This window comes from Orycteropus afer, unplaced genomic scaffold (genome assembly GCF_000298275.1).
Source record: "Orycteropus afer afer isolate SDZICR_OR568_19922 unplaced genomic scaffold, OryAfe1.0 scaffold00235, whole genome shotgun sequence".
NCBI lineage: Eukaryota > Metazoa > Chordata > Mammalia > Tubulidentata > Orycteropodidae > Orycteropus > Orycteropus afer.
Window position 1 is genome coordinate 4,807,776 of NW_006921822.1, and position 7,566 is coordinate 4,815,341.

Here is a 7,566-nt window from a genome sequence, read left to right on the forward strand (position 1 = left end):
GGTCTACCATGGGCACCCCTGCTGGCACAGCCTCCAGCCTCACAGCAACATGCAAGTCACCACAGTATGACAAACTGACAGATAAGTTCATCTCTCTTAGCTGTTTCAACTGCTCTGCTCACTTCCTGGGCTTCCCCCTACCTGTTCCTGCTGGCCCTGTCTTCCACTGCTCCCTGCCACCTTGGGCGCTATCCCTTGCCCTCCTTACCTGTTCCAGACACCTACCCTGTCTCTTACTGTGCCCTGCTGCCTTGGGAGTTGTCCCTTGGCCCTGATAAGGAATTTAAAAAAAATTCTCCTTAGGTGCCTTCAATGGATTGAGAGACAGATCAAGGGAAACACTGACCAAATTAAGGAAAAACACAGACAAGATGCTAGAACAATTTAGGAAAACAACATAGGAACAAACTGCTGGGTCATGGACCTTCCTCACAGCCATTGTATGCCTGAGCCTATATATTATACAAATATTATGTGGTTTTTTTTTTTAAATTACTCTATTTACACAAACTTCAAATACAGGTGAAAGAAACTCCACAAACAGTGAAACAAGAAGCGACTATGAGAAAATTTCCCACTGCCCACTGCCACAGCGTGTATTCCAGCTCATAGCAACAATACAACTGAGTAGAACTGCCCCATATGGTTTCCAAGGATGTAAATCTTCAGGGAAGCACCCTGCCTCATATTTCTCCCAACAACTTTCTTTAGGTTAAGAGCCCAATGCTTTAAAACACGGCCACCAGAGCTCCTTGACAAAAAGTTACATGCTATATGAAATATAGAAAAACACAATACAGGCACCCAGCTGGCAAGAAAGGAAACAACTTCTAATATTATACAAAACATTATAAGCCCTGTAAAAATGGGGCCTCCAAAATTCTTCTTCATATATCCCAGGTTCTTGGATTATTTGCTCAGCATACAGATGAAATAATTATGATGAAAAGATAAAACATTGATGCACACTTTTCCTGATTTTAAGCCACACAGTGTCCCCTTATTCTGTTCAAATGACTTCCTCTTGGTCTATTTACAAGTTCCTTTTGAGTGTACTGGAATTCACATTCTTTGCAATTCTGTTGATTGTCTTTTTCCTTTTTGACAATTTTCTTTGATTCATAAAATTTCTAATTTTGGTGAAATCCAGTTTATCTTTTTCTTTTTTTCTCCTTTATTGCTTATGTTTTTAGTGTTGTATCTAGAAGGTACTGAAGCTTTACCTCTATGTTTTTTTCCTAAGAACTTTATGGTTTTATTTCTTATATTAGGAGCTCTGGTGATGTAGTGCCTAAGGCATTTGACTGCTAACCAGAAGCCTGGTGGTTCAAACCCACCAGCCACTCCTTGGAAGGAAGATTGGGCAATCTACTCCCGTAGTGATACTGTCTTAGAATCCCAAGGAGGGGTCACTATGGGGCAGAGCTGACTCTATGGCAGTGAGTTTGGTTTTTTTGGTTAGTTCTTATATTTAGGTAATTGATCCAATTTCATTAATTTGGGTATATGCCACCGCACTGTTTAAGTTACTAAGTTTTGTAGTATGTTTTGAAATCAGGACGTGTGATTCATACTATTTTGTTCTTTTTCTTCTTCAAGATTGTTTTCAATATTCAGTGCCTTTACTATTCCATATGAATTGTAGAATTGCCTTTCTATTTCTGCAAGAAAAACTTGCTATTTCAATAAGGATTATGTAGTGTCTATAGATCCTTTTTGGTAGAATTGGTCTCTTAACAATATTAAGACTCTTGATCTACAAACATAGGATGTCTTTCCATTTATTTAGATCTCATTTCTTTCTGCAATCCTTTATAGTTTTCATTGTAAAGGTCAAGCTTGAATGTAGAGCCTTTAGGCTGGGCACAGTGTAAGGGATTCTCAGTGTACATCAGTGTTTGTTCTTCACTGTGCAGAAATTCAGAGGTAAAGACATTGGATTTATAGTCAGCAGGGTCCAACCGACTCAAAGTGTGGGTTGGTGGCTCCCCTGGGGTAAAACAGGAGTCCAAGGCAGAGAGATTAAAGGGAGGATCTGGAGACAGGCTTGAGTCCAGGAGACTGTGAACCTGAGTCCAAGGCTGTCCATTGCTGAATGGAAGAGTAAAGATGACGAGCTTAGATGAGATATATCCATAGGTGGGCAGATACCTTAGGAGTCTGAATTATGGTCCTTGACTGTCCTTGGCTAGGCTGGATGATGAAAGAAAAGAGCCATGTTCTAGGCACCATGGGGGGGCCAAGGTCCAGGGGACATGGAGTGAAGGTTCTCTGCTTGGTTGAAGATGGTGAGCTGGCATGGGAGATCCACAGACAAGTGAAGGTCCCTTGGACTACTAGTGTGGGTTTGCACTTGTCAGTGGATCAGTAGGTGTGGGAAGTCAGTAGCTGGAACAGGCTGTATCAGACTGTAAGGGGTTCTTCAGAAGAAGAATAGGGGTGTGTGGATTCTCCCACTACAAAAAGGTGGACAGCAGAGTTTGGGCAGGGGCTCCAGGACAAGGTGAGTGGGCAAGGGGAGATGAATTGCCTCAAGCCCTGGCAACCTCCCTCTTTTACGTGCCTGCACCAGGTCACAGTGGGGTCCTGGTGATGTCACTGCCCCATCTCTAGCAGCCAATCTCAAGCTCCCTTATCCTGAAGTTTTGCCCCAGGTAGACTCATTTTCACAAAAGTCCTTTCCTCTTCCCACACCTTTCCCTTCCCTGTGGAACTCAGAGTATAGATAGATGTAACAATTATGCCTGTCGACACTGACCTGAAATACACATGGGGTAGGTCTCAGACTCCATCCTCTTGTTGAAGCCACACCTCATCTATCACCCATACAAAGTGGTGTTTCCCTGAGCCCAGGAATGCAAGGACCCCAGGGATCTGAGAATTGGGTAGTAGGAAGATACCTTCCTCAAGTGGTTTGGGTACTATCCTGGGGCCTCACCTTTGGCTCAGGCCTCCCCCTCCTGAAGCCTCACCACCCACAGTGTAGTAGGGCCTGTCTTTCCATGGTGACCATAAACCTGACTTAAGTCATGACACTGCCATTGTTCCCTTTGCTGCTCCCTCTGGAGTTTGGCACCTGAATTTGAGGACTTGAAACAGCAGGGGAAGGGAGATTGAGGCAGGGGTGGGTGGGCTGCAGGTTGCCTAAGGTCTCAGATCAGGAAGGTACAAAGACAACAGGGACCAGAGGAACAGAGAAGTGGACTACATATCTGAGAACTTGGAAATAGCCAGCTCTTTCACGGCACCCTATCAACCTCCTGTGCAGTTATCTACTTTCCTTCTCATCATCTTGGTCATCAGTGAAGACTTCAGCTTTTCTTGCTGCTGACCCACTTACACCTCTATTGTCAATTTCATTGACTTCAACATCTGTAATGACTACGCATTCCAAACTTGAACTTTTGGTTTCTTGACCTCTTGGCTGCTTATTGCTACTATTTCCAATAGCCCTTTCTTTCTCCTACTGCACTCAATTGTTCTAGTACCCTGAGTCAATAGACTCAGAGAAAGTAGGCCTGTTCCCAAGGAATGATTCATGGCTGGAGGAAACCAGTTGTGGTCTTCCCCTGTCCCCTTTACTAGGGTTGGGGGAGAGGGGGATTATGACTCAGTTCTGGTTAATAGGACCTGAAAAACTGTTGGCTGTAAGAGACTAGTGGTATCTGGGGATAGTTTACATCCTTAACTAAAGAAAGGCATTTGATCTGATAGGGTGATATATGATGTTAGGATCTGTGGCAGCCAATGTGAGACCATGAGGAAAGAGGTCAAGAAATACCAGAGAAGTTAATGCAAAGGCCTGTCCTTGCTGAAAGGGAAAATTAGTTAACCTTGGATTTTCTTGCCTTTAGTTGTCTTGTTGCTGAGATCATAACCACCTGTGTTCAAGCCACTTGTTTGGTTAGATAATTCTGTTACATAAATCTGAAAGTAACCTAGCTGATCTACCACATCTCCAAAACTCCAAACTCACTGCCATTGAGTCAATTCTGACTGACAAGTGACCCCCTTTGGGTTCCCAAGGTGGCAAATCTTTACTAAAGTATATTGCCCAGTCTTCCCTCTGGGGAGTGGATGGTGAGTTTGAACTGCCAACCTTCTTGGTTAAAATTCAAATGCCTTAGGCACTATGCTACCAGAGCTCCTTATCACATCTCCAAAATAAAATATATATATATATAGTATCTAAATATCTCTGTGTCCATTTAACTTTCCAACTACCAGTATTTGCATTTACTTTGATAAGACATAGGCCTTTTTAGTTCAAAGTCGTATCTCACCCCCTTTGTATCCTCTAGTGTCCTGGCATCTAACTGACTCTGGAGTCAAGGATGAAAGTGTGTAATGAATAAAAGCAGGCAATTAATGTTTTTTAATCTGGGCTAGCAACAGAGCATGGACCTTCACACAAATATCTGCACTAGTATGAAGGAGGAGTAAAAGGGGGAGAAAAAGGAGGGGAATTTGAAAGATTCAGCATAATTCTTGTGAGCACTCTGGTAGAAGTAAGTCAGAAGACAAATCTAGGTCTGGCCCAGAGATGGGTGTATCCCAAAGATGGAAGGGCCTGAATCCCTCACTCCCTTCAGGAAGGTAACCTACTTACAGACCAGGGATTCACCTATGGGCCAATACCATGAGCTTTTAGCAGAAAATGCCAGTAACATGCTGGTGGTTTTAAAGTAGCTTCTGTTATATTAATGCACTCTCTCTCCTTTTCCAACAGTAGGAATTTATTGAGAGGGCAACCAGGGACCCATATAAGAATAGTACATCTACCTGGCTCCCATGCAGCCTGGTATGGCTATGCAACTGAGTTTTGAATAGAAAGGCTGTTTAGATTTCTGAAGAGGATCTGAAAAGGAAGCAGCAGCCCGTTCATTGCCAGGGAATCTTTCTGCAGAATCTTCCTGCTGCAGGTCTGGTGTGTGGATATGATTGCTGAAGACCCTCAGTTGACATGGACCATGAGGTGACTTGAGGATGGAACCCACACGAGGGGTGCAGAGCAGAAAAATGCAAACAGTGTTCCTAATATTAGCATGGAGTACACAGACTTCTTTTATACGAAATAGATAACTGCACTCCCTACTCCCCCAATAGCCATTGTGTCTTAGTTTCCCAAGACAGCAGTAACAAAATACTAAAGTAGATGGCTTCAAAGAAAAGAAATTCATTGTCTCATCTGGAGGCTAGAAGTCCAAATCAGGTTATCAGTCATATCAATTCCTTCTGAGGGCTCTGAGACAGGAACAGTTCCATGTGTCTCTCCTAGCTTCTGGTTCATGCTGGTGTTTCCTTGCCACTTGTACATCTACCCTTACATAGTGTCTTCCCCTTGTGTAACTGTCTCCATATCTTTTCCCCCTTTTATAAGAAACCACTCAAAAGGGTTTAAGATCCACTCTATTCCAGTATGAACTTCTTAACTGATAGCATCTTCCAAGAAAAACCCTATTTCCAAACCTGTTATATTTACGGTACAGGGATTAGGATTTTAACATATCTTTTGGGAGACACAGGTCAATCCATAATAGTCTGCCTTCTAACTTTCCCCCAAATTCATGTTCTTGCTAAATTCATGAACTTGCTATTCAGCTGCAGAAATGCAATTACCTGATAGACCCTGGACTTTGGGATCTGCTGCAGCATTTGAGCTGAGGTTTTGCCTTTATTGGGCAGCCCCTAGCAGATGACTGAACATGGCAGAATAGTAGGAACTGGCCATTTCTTCCTACTGCAGGGCTCCTCTAATGGGCAATGTCTTTTCTGTAGATTTGCATTGGGTTAGTGAGAATTCATCAGATCTGCATCATGGTCGAATATCTTCCTTGCCCAAATCTGCTCTTTCTCTTTTTTCTTTCATGGGTGTAAGCTCTGTACTGCAGTTTTAAAGAAGTTCTTACACATTAACTCCATTTCAGCATCTGCTTCCTGGAGCATCCAAACTGATGCATTTACTTGCTAACTAAATGCAAGAATGAATATATTTAGATAGCAAAGGATACTTGAATAGCTAGTAACTATGAATAATAAAGGCCCAAGGAAGGTGTGGAAATTAAGGTTATGTGCCAACTTGTCTGGGCCTGGTTTTGAGTGTTCCCCATGATGAGACTGGTAATTAACCACAGGGTGGAATCTACTGGAGCAGCTGAGTAGCTGCTGTAGGGATGTGGTCTGCTTCTAGTATTTAAGAAGTAACTTTGAGAAAGGTCTCTAACTTTTCAGCGTGCTTGGACTCTGCATGTAGCTGAGTCTCCATTCAGGAGCCTGTCATTTTCTGCTGATCTTGGGACCTTTAATGGACTTGAATCAATGGCTTCCTGTGTGTTTTGGTAATATTGGAACTGTGCCTTTTTAATTGTCAACCTTTGGTTTGTCAGCCTCAGCAGCCAGCAGCTGCCTGAGTGAAGAAAGCCTCCAGCTTCAGTGGGCTGGGAGCAAGAGGCAGAGCTAAAGGCCAAGGTCGAGGAGCTTTCATTCAGCCCTTAAAGTCTGGCATTTGGAACTCAGACTTCTAGCCTCCAAAACTGTAAGAGAATAAACTCCTCTTTGTTAAAGTCACTCATCTGTGATATTTTCTGTTACAGCTGCATGAAAGAACCAAAAGAGAAGGAGAATCAAGATATCCAATATTCTTGATAATCTGAACTATCTCTTGACTACATATAGGAGACACTGAGGTTTGTCTCACTCAACTTTTATTCTAACTCCTTCTAGTGTGTCTTCCTGTACTAAAGAGACTGGAAAGCTGTAAAACTCTATTTCTGAAAAATCCTTATAGCTACATTTTAGATCAAGTGTCCAGCAGTTAGTTCTATGAATTTTGAACTTCATGAAGTAGAAATTATGCCCTTACTGCCTTGGCTATTTTTGCTGGCAAGCTTAGTTATAGAGGTGTTATCCCAGGGCCATTGAGTTGATTGTGACTGATAGTGACCCAATAGGACAGAGGAGAACTGCGTTATAGGATTTCCAAGGGTAGTATATCTTTAAAGACCACCTCTCTTCTGTCAGTTTGTCCTACTATAGAAGCATATTGCTGTGAGGCTGGAAGCTATAAACACACTGCCGTCGAGTGGGATCTGACTCATAGTGACCCCTCCTTGGGTTTCCAAGGCAGTATCTCTATGGAAGTAGATTGCCCAACTTTCCTTCTGAGGAGTGGGTGGTGGGTTTGAACCACTAGCCTTCTGGTTAGCAATCAAATACCTTAGGCACTACACCACCAGAGCTCCTGGTATTTCAAATACCAGCAGGGTCATCCATGGTGGACATGTTTCAGTGGAGCTTCCAGACTAAAACAGATGCAGAAGAAGGATGGGGTCATCCACTTTTCAAAGAATTGACCAGTGAAAATCTTATGAATAGGACTGAATCGCTGTCTGATATGTCACTGGAAAGCTTTATGAATAGCCCTGGAGCATTGTCTGATATAGTGCCAGAATATGGGCTTTTCAGGTCAGAAAACCAAACCAAACAAAAGAAAACTCACTGCCACTGAGTAGGATCTGACTCACAGTGACCCCTCCTTGGGTTTCTGAGGTGGTATCACTATGGAAG